This window comes from Podarcis vaucheri (assembly GCF_965113315.1).
Source record: "Podarcis vaucheri genome assembly, chromosome: 5".
In the NCBI taxonomy this organism is placed as follows: Eukaryota; Metazoa; Chordata; class Lepidosauria; order Squamata; family Lacertidae; genus Podarcis; species Podarcis vaucheri.
In genome coordinates, this window is record NC_138763.1 from 84,329,656 (window position 1) to 84,349,108 (window position 19,453).

Below are 19,453 nucleotides of genomic sequence, written 5' to 3' on the forward strand. Positions count from 1 at the left end.
TTGTCGTTTAGTCTCCACCTAAAAGATCGTTCTTCCAAACTTTTTAACTCCATTACTATTGGATTGTGGTCGGAGATCACCCTCGCTTGTATTTCAATTCTTTGTATTCTTGGGGTTAACTCGTTCGAGACCCATATTTGATCTATTCTTGAAAAAGATTGATTTGGTTCTGAGTGATGGGTAAACTGCTTCTCCAATGGGTGTCTGAGCCTCCACATATCTACCAGATTACAGTTCTTCGTCATCATAAAGAAAGTTTTGGGTAGTTTCCCTTCTTTATTCATCGTTTTTCTTAATCTATCCATTTCTATTGAAGTCACACCATTCATATCTCCCATTAGTATAATTTTTTGGTCTATATACTCAAATAACTTCTCTTCGAGCGATCTAAAAAATTCTGTCTTGTTCCCATTTGGTGCGTAGATCCCAACAATTATTAGTTTTTCCCCTTGCCAATTAATTTGGACCGCAATGATTCTCCCTTCTTCATCTTTAAATAATTGGTGTGATTCGATTTTGTTTTGAATATATAGAACAACGCCTCTTTTTTTCTCTTTATCCGAAGATATAAATTCGTTCCCTAGTCTTTTATTGATCAGAATTTTCCTATGCTTTCTTGCCACGTGCGTTTCTTGCAAGCATATGATGTCCAACTTTTTCTTTTTCAAAATATGTTCAATTCCGTTTCGTTTCTTCTTATCGTTCATTCCATTGATGTTCCAGTTCCATAATTTTAGCGTCATTCTTTTAGCTGTTTGGATTTGAGTTTACTTTAAAGTTTTTCTGTCCTTTCTCCTTCTTCCTCTTCCTCCTCTTCTTCTGATTCTCTCCCGGTCAATTCTTCTTCTCCTTCTGATGTAGAGTCTTCCTTCCTTCTTGCTCCTCCTTCTGCTCCTTTTGCCTCTTCTTCTCCTTGTTGTAGTTCTTTATATCTTCTTGTAAATTTTCCTATTTCCTCCGGACTTACTAGTCTTCTTTTTACACCTTTATAGAAGAACGAAATTCCTTCAGGGAATTCCCATCTAAAGTCGATCTTGTTTTTCTTAAGTAATTGCACCAGCGGTTTGTAAGCTTCTCTTCGTTTCAACAGTCTTATTGGTATGTCTTTGAATAAAATTATGTAATTCCCGTCTATGTATAATCTTCTCTCTCTATTCCTTTGGAGTACCAAATTTCTCATTTCTCTATCTTTAAAGATTATTAAGCAATCACCCGGGAATTTCTTTAACTTATTTGTTTTGATTTTCATTCTAAATGCATTTTGTATTCTCTTTGCAACTTCTTCCTCCGGTAAGTCCATCCACTGCGCAATTTCCTTTGTCAATCTTTCTTTTATATTTTCGTTTTGTATTTCCGGTATGTGTCTCAATCTTAAATTCACTTCTCTCTGTTTTAGTTCATTCATTGCAATAGAGTCTTTCATTTCTTCCTGTGTTTTAATTAAGTCTGCAATCTCATTTTTCATCTTCTCTTCTTCCCGTTTCAACTCTTTCATTTCCTGCTTTGATTTCTTAAATCCTTCATCCACTCTCTTTGAAACCTCTCTGATCTGTCCCTTCAGTTCACTAACTGTCTCCTCAATCTTTTTATCCATCTTCCCGATTTTATTATCGACCTGTTCTAATTTCGTCTCTAAATTTTTCTCGCTTTGTTTTATTTCTGCAAACATCTTCAATATTTCTGTTCTAAATTCTGTTTCTTGCTTTGAGGGTCTCCTTTCTGTTGGAGTCCCCCCCTCGCCTCCTTTTTTTTGTGTATGTGACATTTTCTTAGGTATTGAGATATCAGGTATTCACACCACTTGCTTACTATACCGTTGCCACCCAATTCTAATTAATTATTAATGAAGTACCAACCAGAAGCCAACAGTATAACAGATTCAGCCTAAAGAAGAAAAAGAAAAATCAATATAACAGATACAATTTCTGCTTCTTTGACTTATCACACCCGGAAGCTTTCCATTAAATATTTCTACCCCCCCCCCCGGGGGAGGGGAGAAAGAACAAAAAAGAAGTTAAGAAAAATTGTTAATTTATCGCCTCTGTCTGTATCTTTCTGTTTTCTTCTTGCCCCTAATTGGGCTAATCCATCCGTGGCATTGGTTGAACAGTACACTGATTTGTCAGACCAAAGTCTAATTTCTAAAGTCAGGTAAGATTCAGATGTAGTTCAATTATACAGATTTGTGTAGGGTTTACTCCTTAGCCCAGGTTTCCTCCAGATGTTTTTGGCCTACAAATCCCATGATCCCTAGCTAGCAGGACCAGTGGTCTGGGATGCTGGGAATTATAGTCTCAAAACATCTGGAGGGCCGAGGTTGAGGAAGCCTGCCTTAGCCCTTTATTCTCCCAAAGTTATCCGGCAAGGCAGCGGAGGTATAAGACCCGAGTTTACTCTTCTTACCCCTAGATGGGCTACCCAGGTTGACAAGTTCCATCTGCCCCTACACAGAATTTTATTGTCTTTCTTCAACAAGAACAGAACAACAGAAAACTCCAGACTCCACACAGATACCATTCAGTCCAGTAAAAGGTAAAGGTAAAGGACCACTGGATGGTTAAGTCCAGTCAAAGGCGACTATGGGGTGCAGCGCTCATCTCGCTTTCAGGCCAAGGGAACCGGCGTTTGTCTACAGACAGCTTTTCAAGTCATGTGGTCAGCATGACTAAACCACTTCTGGTGCAACGGAACACCATGGTGGAAACCAGAGCACACGGAAACGCCATTTACCTTCCTGCCACAGCGGCACCTATTCATCTACTTGCACTGGTATGCTTTGAACTGCTAGGTTGGCAGAAGCTAGGACAGAGCAAAAGGAGCTCAGCCCGTCATGCAGATTCGAACTGTTGACCTTCTGATCAGCAAGCCGAAGGGGCTCAGTGGTTTAGACTACAGCGCCACCCGCTAGTGACTAGAATATATAATGAAACTATCCACACAGCTGTAAGTAGTTAGGTAGGTAGACATTTATTAAATTTGTATACTTCCCTTCTACCCAAGGAGCCCGGTGACACATAAACATTATATCATGTGCAATATGAATTGTGCTACACTTCAGGCAAACCCTTATGCGGTTCGAAAACATGGGACTGTGATTCATTGGGCCCTCTGATATGCTTCCAGCATATAACCCTTTTTAAGATAAATGACTATGTTGTTTATTACATTTATACCCAACATTTCCTCAGAAAGCTGGGTCTCTCCCTCCCCATTTTATCCAAACCACCCTGTGAAATAGGTTGGGCTGAGAGGCTGTGTCAGACCCAGGTCACCCAGTGAGTTTCATGGCTGAGCAGGAATTTGAACACACTGCTATCCGACACTGGATTTCATGACTAATCATCATCATCATCATCATTATATATTATTTCATGACTAATATCAATATAAAGTAACATTAGAAACAACCTAAGAGGCAAGGCAGTAAGTTATGAGGGGTGCAGGAGAGTTCAGCCAATGGAAGCAACATCTTAAAAGGAAGCAACAGTCTGGAGTCGGGCTGAAGTTCCTGACAGGAATTCTTTATCAGTGAACAAAAATAAGATGCTGGTTGATAGTTTTACACAGAGAGATTGTTGCCAGTTTCCTTTCCACCAGACCTAGCCAGTGAACCCAGAACTTCCTTTGTAAGGCAACCAATGAAGATCATTTCTCATGTTACAGTTTGAAGGCTGCCCTAAGTCACTCCCAGATTTTAAAAATTCCATCCATCTGTATCAGTCTGAAGGACTGTGTTTAGCCTTAAGAACGTTCCTAGGAGGTGCAGAATAATCTCTGGAGTTTCACTGCTTATGGAGTTCCACTCCAGCGTGGCTGCGTATGTTGTCATTCAGCAAGTATAATTTATTCTTAGATGCCAGAGTAATGAATGAGAATCATTCTGTCCCTCTAAATAACCAAACAGGGCTTTCTATAATTAGAATTGTTTGAGTTGCTCTTTTTCCAGATGTCCATCATGCATGTGGAAATAGTGTGCAGGAACTGTTATCTCAGATTAAAAATTCAGGAACAAAATTATTAAAATGGAAACATTGTGGGTTATGTGTGTAATACAGGCACAGGCAAACTTGGCCCTCCAGATGTTTTGGGACTACAACTCCCATCATCCCTGACCACTGGTCCTGTTAGCTAAGGATGATAGGAGTTGAAGTCCCAAAACATCTGGAGGGCCAAGTTTGAGGAAGCCTGGTGTAATACTTGCATCTTTAAAACTGCTGCTAAATCGCATTGGGCATAGCCAAAAATTCTACATGGCCTCTTCAGTAAACAGTGGATACGTGAAGAAATACCACAAAATAATTAAATGTGCCCTCACTCATAACAAATAAGTCTACCCTCATCCAAAATATGCTCTTGCTTAAATTAGCTCCTTCCTTAGTTAATCAACCATTCAATCAAACCAACAGCCCCACTAAAAGGAAATAGTCCACTGCAGAAAAGCTAATTCCCCGTCTACAAGTATTGATAATGCATTGCTGGTTCTGAAGTCAGATGCCACAACATATACGAACATATGAAACTGCCTTAACCAGTCCTTCTAGCTCACTATTGTCCACTAAGAAATGCTTCTCCAGGGGGGGCACTAGGGGGCGCATTGGAAGATGGCCGACAATACCATCTCTCCGACCCACACGGGGTAATTAAGAGGCTGTTATGGGAGTAGGCAGCGTCCCTTGTTGCCCCAAGAAAATGGGGAACACTGCCCTTGCCTGCTGTGCCCATAAATCACCCCCTAATTCAAAAGAAGGGGGTGAGGGCCCTAGGCAGAATGCCCCCGTGTGGACCTCGGCTCTCCTGGACGCTGTCTCTGATTGCGCACTAGTTGCAGCAATTTAGAATAATTAATTACAAAAGAAGCAAATGCACATATTTCAAGTGAAGAAGGGGAGTGAAGTCTGCTAATTTAAGTGACCTCTGCGAAAGAAGACGACGGGTTGGAGAAACAGGAATATTTTACGATGAAGATACACCAAAGGCTGGGTATGTTGACAACGGGACTGAATGGGGGGGGGGACCTTTTTTACTTTCCTTCTATGTGATTTACAAGAAACCCTCCTCATTAGAATCGTCGGTTGAACTGACCCAAGCAGGATGATTAAGGTCTGTGTGGAGATAAACTTTAACCAAAAGTATGCTTTATGGAGATCGAGAAGCAATAAGAGCTTTTGGGAATGGCGCAGCAATTAATTCGGAGTCACCATCTTGCCAAAGGATTTATAGCCGGGAGGAAGAATGGACTTGTTTTCAGACTGCATTCCTGGTGAATCTCCTCAGAGGTTTTGAGAAAGGAGGCAGATTGGTGAAGATTAATGACGCTAAGACTGTTTTGATGTATGGAAGTGATGTTATATGGAAAACGTCTGGATATGGCTACTGGATAAAAATAATAATATCCACGCAGGATTACAAACTGTTCTAACCAGCTTGCGGAGATTATCAGAGGTCACAAAGAGAAAGGAAAAATATATCAAAATAACAACAAGAGATGTGGAAAAACAATAAGAAAGGACTGGATATTACTGTGAACATCATAAGGTTAGATTTGTGGACATTAAAACAGCAGTAAGAATCAAGAAGTTGATTGGATCCCTTCGGAACTTGAAATATGGGCACCCCCAACAAAAATTTAAAATTCCGCTGTGTAATTTGGAATATATGTAATTTGGTTTGATTTGATGTGATTGGTCGGTTAATAAAAAATTATTCTTAAAAAAGAAAGAAAGAAAGAAATGCTTCTCCAAAAGTCTCAGGCACTTTTCTTTCCTAGCTCTACTTACCTGAGATTCTGTTACCTGGAGCAACCAGGGATGTAACCTTTTATACATGAAGCATTTCCTCTCACTTTGATTTAGGTTCGGTATAAGACAGGCAATAATTAGATCCCTAGCACAGATCTAAAATTACCTCAGTTGACTTCCTGCTTTCTTTCATCAACCGCAAAACAGACCACAAAAAGATGACAATTTCTTTGGTGGTTTTGGTGAGGCTATATTGACAGAATAAACCAACGTTTGCCAACATCTACTGTGCCGTTACCACAACTATTTCCTGTTTTAAGGACAAAAGGAAGTCATGGTGTCTTGTCACACAACACCACTTTGTAGAAAGAGCTGGCAAACGCTTAATTAGTGGCAGCTGCATGCTAAGTCTTCCTGGCCAATAAATTACTAATATACGTTGATCCTGAAAAATATCCTTATTTATGGTCTGAATGATCAATGTAATAATAATAATGATTTTTTTATTTATACCCCGCCTATCTGGCTGGGTTTCCCTAGCCCCTGTGGCCGGCTTACAACATATGCGTGTTTTTAGATGCCCAGCTTCCTAAATAATCTACTCATCTCGGCAGTTATCCATTAGGTTGGATTCAGCATAAATACTCCAGAACCCTGGACAGGATTGTGTTTGCTGTCTTAATTCTCAAAGGGTGCAGACTGAAAGTGTGTCATGGGGGGAAATGAACCCTCCCTGCCCATCCTTCCCTCTTACAACCAATTTTCAAAAGCCTTTTCTCGTGAGGCTCCCTGACCAAAAATTAAGTAAGCCCTGTTGGGAGAACAACGGCTTTTAAAAAAGTGGACAGTGAGAAGAGGGTTCATCTCACTCACTCACTCACTCTGAACCCCTCTCCTATTATTATTATTTTGTGGGAGGGACTCTTTTACGTCTGAAGCCTACATTCCCTTCCGAGCAACTTTCCACAGCTAGACATACAAGTGGACCAAGCAATGAATATCTGTTTTACTTTTGTATACTAGGCTATTTTCTGCATGCAATCACACACACACACGGTCATCTCTAGTCTAAGCAAGCGAGAGGCATTATTAGAGTTAAAGAACACATTCAAGCCACACAAAAAAGCTTCAAAGCAGGGGCAGTGGGGCCTGTGGTCTGTGGCCTGGAGACCCATTTGTGTCCTCTGGAGACAGCTGGCAGCCAGATAGGTTTAGAGGGACAACATCCAGCCCCTGCGTCTGAAGCTCCACATCCCTATTACAGAGAACCAGGTGAACCCAGATGTGGCTCACTGTTGCTGAGTTGGAAAGCCGCGACAACTTCCTTCACAGTGACCTCACGCGACTCCTCTCCCAAGGGCTCTTTCCCATTTTTCAGTCCCCTCCCCTTTTCATTCCACACATATACCCACCCGCTGCCAACTGGAAGTAACTCCTGGACTCTCCTCTCCTCCTACAGGAGTACAGTGAGGTAGTACATAGCAAAGAAAATGGCTTAAAGTTGCCAGAAAGGAGATTCTGACTAAGGAAGAACTTTCTGACGGTAAGAGACGATTTACAGCGGGACAGCCTCCCTCGGAAGGCGTGGGCTCTCCTACCTTGGAGGTTTCCAAGCAGAGGTTGGGTGGCCATCTGTCATGTATGGTTTAGCTGAGATTCCTGCATTGAAGGGGGGTTGGACTAAATGACCCTTGGGGTCCCTCCCAGCTGTACAGTTCTATGATTCTGTGGCCTGTGGGCATGTACAAAGTCTCTTTCCCTCATCCCGCTGTTGCTTGCCCTCATGGCAGTGCTCCCATATAAGCCTCAGCCCTGATACCTCTGTCTTTGAGGAACCATTGTATAAATATAAATAATATAAATATAAATATAAATATAAATATATAAATATATAAATATAAATAATATAAATATAAATATAAATATAAATAATATAAGTATAAATATAAATGAAGGTCAATTAGACAGGTAAAACTTTTGTGGAATTAAGCACTAGTTGCTACTTCCTCTGAGCTTTTTTAAAAACACAGTTCTGACCTTCCCAACATTTGGAGACAAGCTGTCTGGATAGCCACTGAAAAGAGATAACTAATTTAAGGAACAAAAGCTTGGAGCCTTAGTTGAAAATGCTTAACAAGAGTATCTTTACTCTCACTTTTCAAGTGCTGGTATTTAGATTCTTCTTGTTCACAAGGAATCAAAATGTTCATAGCTTTGAAAAGGAAGATGAGTCCTACATAGGGACAGAGACAGGGATTATTAAGGTTTGATTCTACTGGCCTATTGACACTATAATCATATAGCTCTAAATCCACCTCTCAAGTACCATTTTTTTCTCCACAGCGTGGGGATAATCCCATCATCACAACCTTGTGAATTAGGATAGACTGAGAGATTCAGTTTTATACTGCTTTAACTCTTTTAGATGCCTCCCCAGGACCTTTTTGGTGAAGTGGCAAAAATGTGTGTTACCCCAAATTATGTCTTAAAGGTACCTGTACTTTAATTTCTTTTCAGCAGAGCAAATTGCACTTCTCCAAATGTTGTGATGCAGTTCGCCAACCATAAAATGCACACAAAATACACACATATTAGGGTAAAGTGCACTAAAAATGTGCATTGGTGAAAATAGCATACAAAGGTGTGTTGTATTAGGGGAAATTACTTGCAAAGGTGCAAATATTAGGCAACGCTGGATTCAAAGACGTGTAAATTAGGAGGAGAAATGTGTGTGAAAATAACATACAAAATGCTGTGTGGTTTTCTTATTTATAAAGTCACAAGCTAATGAGGAAATGGAGAGAAGACTGGAAGAACAAGAAACAGAGAGAAACCAAAACTGACAAATTTGTCCTCTCCTTGAGTTCAGTGGGGCCTCTTCCCAGGTGTGTTGCCTGCACATATCAGTGTGCCCAGTCTCAGTAAATACCTCCTCAAAAACTGACTATACATGAGAGACTGTTTGATCCTCCAGCTCCATTCCTGTCTGACGCTTAATGGAGTGGGTGGCAAGGAGGTATGACCGTTTTGTGGCCCTGTCTGCTCTTGCGGATGTGGCAGCCATTTTGCGTTTTGCTAATCACCCCACGGCAGCCATGTTGTGACTGCCGCAAATGACACTTTCTCAAAACTCTAAATGGGTCTACTGGCCCAAAAAGGTCAGTGACACCTGGCATATAGGATTGCAGGATAAAGTTGCAAAGCTTTGGACAATTACTTGGGAATCCCATTGAACGCGGCAAAACTCCTGAGTTACACTGCTCTTGCAAGTAGCCTGCTTTTCTGAGCGGTTTTAGGCATCTTGGCCACAGGGTCATATTTTCAGAACCAGCTGCTGACTCTGGAACAGGAGCATTAGCTCTAACAGGCTTTTTTAACCTCTGAAGATCACACCTTGGTTTCCATAGGATGAAACACAGCTGCTGCTGCTGTGGGGTTCCCCCCCCCTCCATTCATTGGCTATTAACAACCTGCAGTTAATGTAAACTTGGTTCATGTTGTTTTTTAGAACGTAGGCCCCTAAAAAAGTAGCCTGAATTTCATATCAGGCAGTCAACTGGGTTAGAATAATATTGCCGCAGCAGGCCACTGCTGACTAAGAATGCTTTGCTTAGCAGGGCCCCAGGTTGTTCCCATCTCAGTGATGTCATTTGTTATCCTGTGTGTTTTTATCTTAATTATTTGCCTTCTTCTCCTGTTGCCTCCTGCCCCCAAATCCACATTTCTGTGTGTATTGTACTGTCAATCATTCCTGGCAAACCCTGGCAGGCAAGCGTGCTTTTCAGGATAATAAATGAATATATTTTTAATGATATTAACTGGAAATAAGATAATGAAACCAGAGCCCCAGTTCACAAGCAACATTTCCCCTTTGCTCAGTCTGTCTTTGCTTACATCAAACAAGGCAACAGTCTTGCTCTGGAATGCGATCGTAACTGTACATGCTTGGAAGTAAGCCCAAGACCCTCTGAGAGATCTCTGGGGCCCTGCTCCTCCTTTGCTGTTTCTGCCTCTTTACTCGCCCTCTCAAGCATGTGAGTAGTGAACAAAACAAGGAGAAAGAGCAGATGCTCCTGCTTCCCTTTGTATATTCTTTTGGATAGTGGTGCAGATAGGCCTGGCCCTACCATTAGGCAAAGTGAGGCAACTGCCTTAGGTGACACATTATGTAGGGGATGGGGGGGAGGACAGCAGTTCCTGCCTGTTTCTCCTAGGCCTTGCCTGCTATTGCTGTGTTGCCAGTAGGGATTGGGGAGAAATTTAATTCAGTTCACATTAAAACATGAATCTATCAAATTCATACTTTCTGAAGCACAGCCATCCTTGGAAATTCGCGCTCATCTGAATTTTGTGGTGCAGTTTTTCAACCAATGTTTACAAAAAGTGTGCACAAAAATGAGCATCTCCGTGAAAATGCATTAATTTAGCAAAATCTCTTGTAAAAAGATGTACATTAGTCAAACGACATACCAAAATGTGTTTCTCACACTAAAATGTTGATCCTTTTGATGAGGGGGGATTCTTTAAAAATCTGCAAATTTCTGCAGAAATTTGGAGAGCTGAATTTAAGGTGGGGGGGGGGAATGAGAATCTGGCAGACCTGAAATTGGCAGATCCTTCTATCTCTAGTTACCAAATAGCTTGCCTTTGGCCACCTAGTCTGGCCTGCTGCCTCAGATATTTCATAGGTCTCTCATAGACTCATAGAGTTGGAAGGGACCCTGAGGATCATCTAGTCCAACCCCCTGCTATGCAGCTGTCCCTTAAAGGGATTGAAGCTGTAACCTTGGTGCTGTCAGCATCACAATCTAATGCAGAGGAGGGTTCTATCCTGTCATTAGCGCTCAGCCCAACCAGCTTGTTTATGTGGAACTCTTCCTGGTATGTTGTCCAACTCTTTTTTCTAACACCGGGTCCCTTTCTGATATTTTCCTGCCTCAGAAATGTCTGTCCTGTATTTCTCCACAAAATGTTTTCCTGCAGTACTCTCCACAGTCCCATTACTGGTCCCTGTCTTCTGAAGATTTGTTGCCACGGCAATTCGTCCTTCATAAGCCCACTTTGAGCAGACAAGCAAATTACTAGCTGTCCAGGTCCAACAAATTGCTGATTTAATGATTGAACTGAATGTTCTTTGGTTCATGGCTTCTATTGAAATATCCTCAGCACACATGCTTATTTTGCATTCTATGTCCTCAATTGCTTTGCCTTTTGCAAATTTGTAGTATTATTATTGTTTTAAAATAAAATTGTCATGTTATTGTTTTCTCCAAACTGGCTGGGAGGGTATAAAATAAAGCCTTCGTGTCACATGTAATCAGTGTTGAAATCATACACTGATAAGGAAAGTATAAACATATTTTGAACAAGACCAAATCAATTTCCATGAATTTTGCAAAAACACCAAATACCCCACTGGTTATATAATGTTGCTGTTTATCACCCAGGAGTGAGCTCATCATTCCAATTAAAGGAAACATCTTGTTTTGCTCTGCTATGTTCCACTACAACTGCTTAAATGCACACGTGAACAGTATTTTCCACGGCTCAGAAGCACTGTGATTTCATAAGGCTTGGACAGAATAAGATGCTCTGAACTGGGTCTTCCTGGACCAAAGATGATGAAGGCATCTCAAGTTTGTTCTTCATTTCTTAAAATATACATGTTTAAAAACACACCATAAGCTTTGAGTCCTTTCTAACCCCCAAATTACATGACGGAGAATCAGACACCCCCTCAGGGTTCCAAAGAAATAGCCCAAGTTACTCTACTAATGCCAAACTTGCAACAAATAAGCATGTAAATACAAGAAAAAGGGGAGTGCACATTAGATACATAAAGAGGAGGCAGGAAAGAGATGGTACTGGAAGCAAAACATAATTATCGGCATATGGCCAAACAAGGCATTGCATGGGAAACACAGAATTCCCAGCCCCATATTTCTTTCCCAACACTAATGAAGAGGCTGGGGGCATATTAGCAAAGAAGGATTTGATGAGCAAAATGAGGGTGCTGAACTCTTTACCACATCTGCTTATTCTTCCCTGCAAATGCCCTTCTTGGTTCCGTGGAAGTGAGCATCACTAAGAAAATAATGGGCTCAGGGCAGGGCACCTGCAGGGGGGAATCCGCAGGCATGGAAAGGGTTAACTACCTCCACCCTAATTCCTTCGTTCCTTCACCCACTTGCTGATCCTTTTCTGTAAGTGCCCCCACCTACACATTCCTATTATCTCGACAAACACAGGATTGGGATTGCATGTGTGCCCAAGTAATGTCTGCAGGTTGACTCATAGGTTCCTTCCAGAGACTGTCGCTATTTTTTAGCGGGATCCATCCCAGTTGCACAATTAAAGCTGATTTGAAGCTCTTGTGAAACAAGCCCGTTTCCCGGTGTGGATGGGTGGGGGGAATTGACATTTTGCAATAAGGGAAATGCACTGGAAAATGTGGGGATAACTTGTGTGGCAACGTCATCTAACCTCCTCAAACAAATCAGAATGAATGCTCACTAAACAGCCAACATTGTCTAACCTCCCTGCAAACCAATTGGAATGAATGTTCAATAAACAAGTCATCTGTAGGAACCCATAGACAGACAACTAAAAAGGTGTAGGGCTGCCTATCTCCAGGTAGACAATTTGGCCTTTAAGGACTGAGCCTAAGGGCTCCAGAACCACTTGGGGGAGAGGAAGTGGAGGCATAACCAGTAAGAGTAAGAGAAAGAGAAGAGAAGAGTATATGGATGGAGAAACTGCCACCAAGTCCTTTGTGTCATCACAGGGGGCTGTGAGACTTATACACAGAGCAAAAACATGATGAGGGCATTGGCACTTCATTAGGGGCTCTGGATCAGGACTTTTCCAGTCTTTCCAGCCTTTCGTGCTAGTCCTGCTTGGGTGTTTACCTATGACCAAATAAAACCACAGCCTCATACGAAACAGGAATATTCACTGGAAGCCTCAAATACCAAAGTCCTCTTTCTACGGTTATTAAATTCATTCCTTCACCATGTTCAGCCATTGGAAGCAACTCACTTTGCAGACACCAATACATAATCCACAGAATTTCAATAAATGCAAACCAACAATGTGTGTTAGGCTGCCATCCTAACCCCACACACCTGGGAGTAAGTGCCCCTGAATTCAATAGGACTTACTTGGTTAGGATGGCACTACTGAGGAAATATCTACTGCTCTCTGCTGGCAAATGGAGGGGATTGAGTTTTAGCAGCTGTTGTGTGAGGGCCTTTCCAGACTTTCTAGGCATGATAAATGTGCTGCTGTTGTCCATTTGGGGCTTACAGTCCAGATGTCTTCCTTTAAATTTGCATGGTGGTATTGGTAGCACTGAATGCTCTGTTTTGTTTATTAACCTAGGAACATTTTATTCTTCCCCCAAATGTTGTATTCTTCCCCAAGCTTAGTGTTGTGTGGTGCAGTGAAATGTGGCTCCCTGTCATGGGAAACTTTTAACTATGCCCAGAAGTGAGACAGCTCCCTGATCTATGTTTGTATATTAAAATATTAATTTTTATATTCATTTGATACCCCACCCTTCCTCCTGAAGGAGCCCAGGGCAACAAACACACAAGAGATTAGACAATCAATGCATGTTTAAGCTGTTGGAAAAAGAAGCAGAGGGCATTTGTGCCCTTTTAGTTAATGCACATCTCCTCCCTCAAATAATCCTGACTCTGGTTTCTTAAGGGTTGCTAGGAATTGTAAGGAGTAAACTACAGTACCCAGAATTATTCGGGGTAGGGTGGGAAAACATGCTTCAAATGTGTTTTAATGGTATTGTGTATGTGTACCCAACTTTATCGGGACATGGGTGGCACTGTGGGTTAAACCACAGAACCTAGGACTTGCCGATCAGAAGGTCGGCGGTTCGAATCCCCGCGACGGGGTGAGCTCCCATTGCTTGGTCCCTGCTCCTGTGCACCTAGCAGTTTGAAAGCACATCAAAGTGCAAGTAGATAAATAGGTACCGCTCCAGCAAGAAGGTAAACGGTGTTTCCATGTGCTGCTCTGGTTCGCCAGAAGCGGCTTAGTCATGCTGGCCACATGACCCGGAAGCTGTACGCCGGCTCCCTTGGCCAATAAAGTGAGATGAGCGCTGCAACCCCAGAGTCAGTCACGACTGGACCTAATGATCAGGGGTCCCTTTACCTTTTACCAAATATTTAAAATGTGTTGCTTTTCCCCTAAGGAAAGCATCCACTATTCAATAACATATTTATTCAATTTATATTATAATATATTTAATTGATGGCATTTTAGTACTGCTTTTTCAGTACCTTTTTCCAGTGCCATTTTGGCGCTTGCTTCTTCCTGCTGCCCTTTCCCCCATAAAGTGGTTTACAGAAAAATGGGTATTGTTGAAAACAGACCTGGTTTTTATTTTATTTTTTGCACTGATGTTGATTCTATCCTATTTCTTTAACAGTAGTAAGAACCACAGTGTTTTGGATCCAGATCTCCAGTCTCATCCCTGACTGACAAACTGCATCTGCTCTCCAGAAACAGCCCTGAAATGTGGACATTCTGTACTTTAGGGCCCAGGGAGAGCCGCCTGATGCCAAACAGGTGCAAGTTGTCTTCTCCTATCTTGACAATGCTGTCTTGTGCATGGAACTGTTTGCAAGGAAAGACAGAAAAATCCTAGGCAAAAGCTGCTGCGCTCACCACTGGCAGAGGACACTGTGCTTTGCTAGAAGCAAATATTTTTCTTATTAACAAGTCAACGAGAAGATTTATTATTGTTGTTATTTCATGCAAGTTCAATTAGACAGAGGACAAGGCTATCAACTGCTACTAGCCAAAAGGGTTAAGCACAGCATGCAGATGAAGTAGTTGCCCATTCTGTGGGTCATTCTATGTGGCTGAACGGGCCATCTTGTATCTAGAGCCCAGATGCGTGCATTCCTGCCACATAATTAACAGTGGATAATGTTTTGCTACCCTAAGCAATTCATCTTCACAGCAACCCTAAGAGGTAGGTAACAGCATCCTGTTTAGGAATTGTGTGTTGAAGAACTTTGCTGCTCCCTGACAATCAGTGGCGTAGCGTGGGTTGTCAGCACCCGGGGCAAGGCAAGTAATTTGCGCCCCCTAACCCGTGGATTTGCGCCCCCTAACCCGTGGATTTGCCCTAACCCCAGATGTTGCGCCCGGTGCGGCCGGCCCCCCCCTGCACCCCCCACGCTACACCACTGCTGACAATTTATCTGGGGTTCCTCAATGAGAAGATCAGATGGTAAATAGCTAAAATATTTATTTCAAGGGCTATGGATGGCTAGAACAGGGTTTCCAGCTGTTTTTGGACTACAGTTCCCATCACCCCTGGTCCTTCTAGCTAGGGATGATGGGAGTTATAGTCCAAAAACAGCTGGAGACAAATGTTTGGGAAACCTTGGGCTAGAGGGTCCTTTCTTGAATGAGCATTGATCAGTTTGTTGCCAAGCCGAATAGATGTCGTAAAACCAATGGTGACCTGCAGAGCAGGTTTGATGTGGGACACTTCGAGTAGTAAAGGATTCTTGAGGCTAGCCCAAGATAAAATGGTGAATTAGCACAACATGAATGTGTGACATTCTTTTAATAATGATCAGCATGTATCAAACATCTGGGGAGAGAATGCAGCCAGAGGTCAGTGTGTTAAGAGCCATTATTCCACAATCTGTGCACAATCTGGGTGTAATGCTTGGTTGGGGATTATGTGAATGTATGTTGCATCCAAAATACATGCCTTTTTGAGCTCTGTAAGTGCAACACACTAAGGGTGTGTTCACATTATCGCCTTAGAACGCAGTGTTGTCATCCCCTCCCCAAGCGTAACTTGCCAACTCTTTCCCCTCTAGCTGTTCATGTCATAAGTTAGGAAAGGCTTAAGGACTCCAATTGGTGCGAAGCTGTTTTGAGAAACGGCAGTATTTCGTATCAAAGTACATATAAATATTCATTTTTTGATAACGTCATGTGAACGTGGGTTTTAAAAACATGTACTGGAAACACAGTGATTGCACTGTATGAACAAAGAGCAGATAAGCTCTGAAATCAAAGCAGCATTTGAGAATCGGTACATATATTGAGTAGAATCAAGTAGTAAAATGGTTCCTGTACTGTACCTGCTGCAGGTGGGAAACCTGCATTAAAAAAAAAAGTTCCACACAAACCTTACCACCTACATAGAGCTGGCCCTACTGTTTGACAAAGTGAGGCAACCACCCCAGGCAGCAGATGCTGGTGGACAGCAGCAGCAGCTGCCCTTGGCTGTTTCTCCTAAGTCTCCCTAAGCATTCTCCTCTGTTGCCTCTCTTGAGCCTCCTATTCTGGCCTCTGTAATTGACTGCTAATCTGAACTCTCTTGCTCCAAAACTAGCCAGTGGTTCTGACCTGGAGAAGCTCACATGTATGGCTGAGGTTTTCTGATGAATGTGTTGATTGTTCCAAAACCCAACAGGGGCAACTCAACTTCCCAATTTCTAAACCAAGAATTGAAGCTCAAGTCTATACACTCTCATGTTCTTCTCTGCCTGCCATGCACTGCATTATTATACATTATAATTGCCTGCCACGCTTTGGAGCTTGATGCAGAGTGCATTAGTAAAACTGCTCATAACAACTGCCCATAATAATTTCCTTAAAAAGCAAAAAGGACGTTAAAGGTAAAGGCAAAGGGACCCCTGACCATTAGGCCCAGTCGTGGCCAACTCTGGGGTTGCGGCGCTCATCTCGCTTTACTGGCCGAGGGAGCTGGCGTACAGCTTCCGGGTCATGTGGCCAGCATGACTAAGCTGCTTCTGGCGAACCAGAGCAGTGCATGGAAACGCTGTTTACCTTCCCGCTGGAGCAGTACCTATTTAGCTACTTGCACTTTTACATGCTTTTGAACTGCTAGGTTGGCAGGAGCAGAGACCGAGCAATGGGAGCTCACCCTGTCGCGGGGATTTGAACCGCCGACCTTCTGATAGGCAAGTCCTAGGCTCTGTGGTTTAACCCACAGCACCACCCGCATCCCAAAAAGCACCTTAGCAATGTTTAATAGAATGTTCTATATCATAATGGATCTAGTTGTGTATTAGAGAATTGCAGTCATTCAAACACATCCAGTTACATTTCATATTTGTGTGGGGGAGGTTATTGGGTTTTTTGTTCATTATGGTAAGTTTTTATATTTATGTATATCATAAATTGTCCTGTGATCTTCGGATGAAAGGTGGTATAGAAATTTAGTTATTATTAATAATGATTGATCCAGCTGTCCCCCAAATCAATAAAAATCAATAAAAATACATAGAAAACTGAGGTTCTGTCCCCCCCCCCCAAAGGCCTGCCTTCCCTAACAAAAAACCTGGCTACGCCCATGCGGAATGGGCTAGCCTTTGTAGGATTGCCCCTATTTTATTGGCCCTGTTTCTAGGCTTTTAAGATCGGCCTGATACATAGAGATACCTATTTATTTATATATAATTCTCTAACCAGTGTTTTTAAGTGGTGACTAAAAAATTCTAAATTGCAAGCCTTTCCTCTGAAAGTAAGCCTGATTCAATTGAATTACTTCTGAGTAGACATATTTAAGGACTGAGCTATAAAATGTTGCATTTTTCCTTAGGCAATCTTATGTGCATACTTATTTTTGGTTGTAAGCCCACTGAATTTAGTAGGACTTCTATGCACGGCCCAGCTGTATCACTAAACAGAGATGTTTGATAAACATACAAAATATTAAGATAAATGTTGCTTGAGAGGAATGCTTGGTAAAACTTTGCTTACCAAGACCTTGGGATTAGGTTACTGACAGCTGTATTCCCAATTACACCCACATTAACACCCAACCAATCCATTTGTGACTCAGTTGCTGGCACTGCCTCATGTTACGAGAATTCAAGATTGGCTCCAGAGTTATGTAAGTCAATCATTCTGTCTTGTAGTACAACGCTTCACCCAAATACTTAGGGTATAAGCATAAGAGCAGAATCAAGCAGATAAGCGATTCATTTGCAGAGGGAAATCACTTCAGGAGGACAAAATTCCAAAAGGATTACCTACTACTCTGTTCCAGTTGTGCATGTTTCTTTGCAAATTGCTATGCTCTGAAAGGGCAAGCCATGTTCCAGCAGCTGTTTGACAGTGGCTGATCCTTTGGCGCCACCTGCTGATATAAGGAGGCTTGGGCTGTGTACACATTACCAATTGCTCTGGCGCACTAACAGAGAGTTTGAAGCAGTCTGCACATGACATTAGCCACAACCCTTATCTATCCGGTAATTTCTTAATACTGCTGTTGTGCATGTTCAAGGAAAAATGCGTCCTTTTCCATCCAATCTGAAAACATAGGCCACATTCCCTTTGCAATTAAGCTGAGGTGTGCACGTTGGAAAGTCATTGCACATGTGCAGACAATAACTTAATGAACAGGAGAAGTCTGGTGGGGAAGCCAAACAGGCAATGTACATCAGGTGAAGCTATCCCCACTCTTGCTCTGGTGTGGACAGCAACATGCAAATGTGAGTTGCGACAGTGCAGGAGAAAACAACCTGGCAGCCTTTTAAGCTGCCAACATGTAAATAGCCTAGGATGGGCAGTATCTTTCTGCCCATTTCAGTACAGCAGAGATGGTTAACCTGGTGCCTCCAGATGTCGGACCCCTACTCCCATCTGCCACCGCCAGAATGGCCAGGGATAACGGATGTTGACAGCTGTGGTCCAACACCTGCAAGTTAAAGGCTTTAATAGGAATTCAGGCTGAGGATGCTGAACATCATGTAAGTTGATCACTCCTTGAAATCATTGTTCGAAATGCACATAATTCTAAACACTTTGGCACACCCTGTTTTGATCCCCTCTGACTGAGTCTGCAACCCCATGCATACTGACTGAACTCCATGGGACTTTTGAATAACCATGCAAAGGACCCAACGGGTTAGGTTCCGCCCCGCCCCCCATTGACAAATAAGGAGCCGTTTCTTCTGTCCTAATTGCAGGTCTATGGAAGGTTCCATGGTGTCTATGGAGATGAAAACACCCTCTTGGCAGTGTGCTACCTGGCAACAAGAGCCTGGTAGCAGCTGGTGTTTTGGTCTGTTCACCCAGCAGCAGAATCTGTAGCTCTGGGCTCTTTCTGAGCAGGAGTAGCAAACTTGGTGGGGGGCAGTGATGTGAAATGAGAGAGGTTATTGTGCTTCCTTTCCATCCATCAGTAGAAGAAGAAGAAGAGGAGGAGTTTGGATTTGATATCCCGCCTTTCACTCCCTTTAAGGAGTCTCAAAGCGGCTAACATTCTCCTTTCTCTTCCTCCCCCACAACAAACACTCTGTGGGGTGAGTGGGGCTGAGAGACTTCAAAGAAGTGTGACTGGCCCAAGGTCACCCAGCAGCTGCATGTGGAGGAGCGGAGACGCGAACCCGGTTCCCCAGATTACGAGACTACCGCTCTTAACCATTACACCACACTGGCTCTCCAAAGAGGCACTCAGTTCACACCAATAGCCATAATCCATTGCCCTGACTTTATATTTAATGATGGCTACCATCAATACCATTTTTGACAGGCTAACCTGCAATCTTTCGAATTATGGTGCTGGAGGAGACTCTTGAGAGTCCCATGGACTGCAAGAAGATCAAACCTATCCATTCTTAAGGAAATCAGCCCTGAGTGCTCACTGGAAGGACAGATCGTGAAGTGGAGGCTCCAATACTCTGGCCACCTCA

At 42.6% G+C, this 19,453-nt stretch overlaps 1 long non-coding RNA gene across 3 annotated transcripts in view; it reads left to right on the forward strand.

Moving 5' to 3' along the window:
- The first annotated feature begins 7,124 nt into the window (after nt 1-7,124).
- LOC309533623 overlaps nt 7,125-19,453 on the forward strand; it is a 74,657-nt gene continuing 62,328 nt past the window's right edge. Inside the window, exons 1-2 of one of the 3 annotated variants that reach the window (XR_014220336.1) lie at nt 7,125-7,281; nt 14,188-14,736. This is a non-coding gene — a long non-coding RNA (uncharacterized lncRNA). Of the gene's footprint in view, nt 7,282-8,631; nt 8,897-8,945; nt 9,773-14,187; nt 14,737-19,453 lie in introns of those variants that run through there. The other 2 variants (XR_014220337.1, XR_014220338.1) reach the window with 2 other exon arrangements.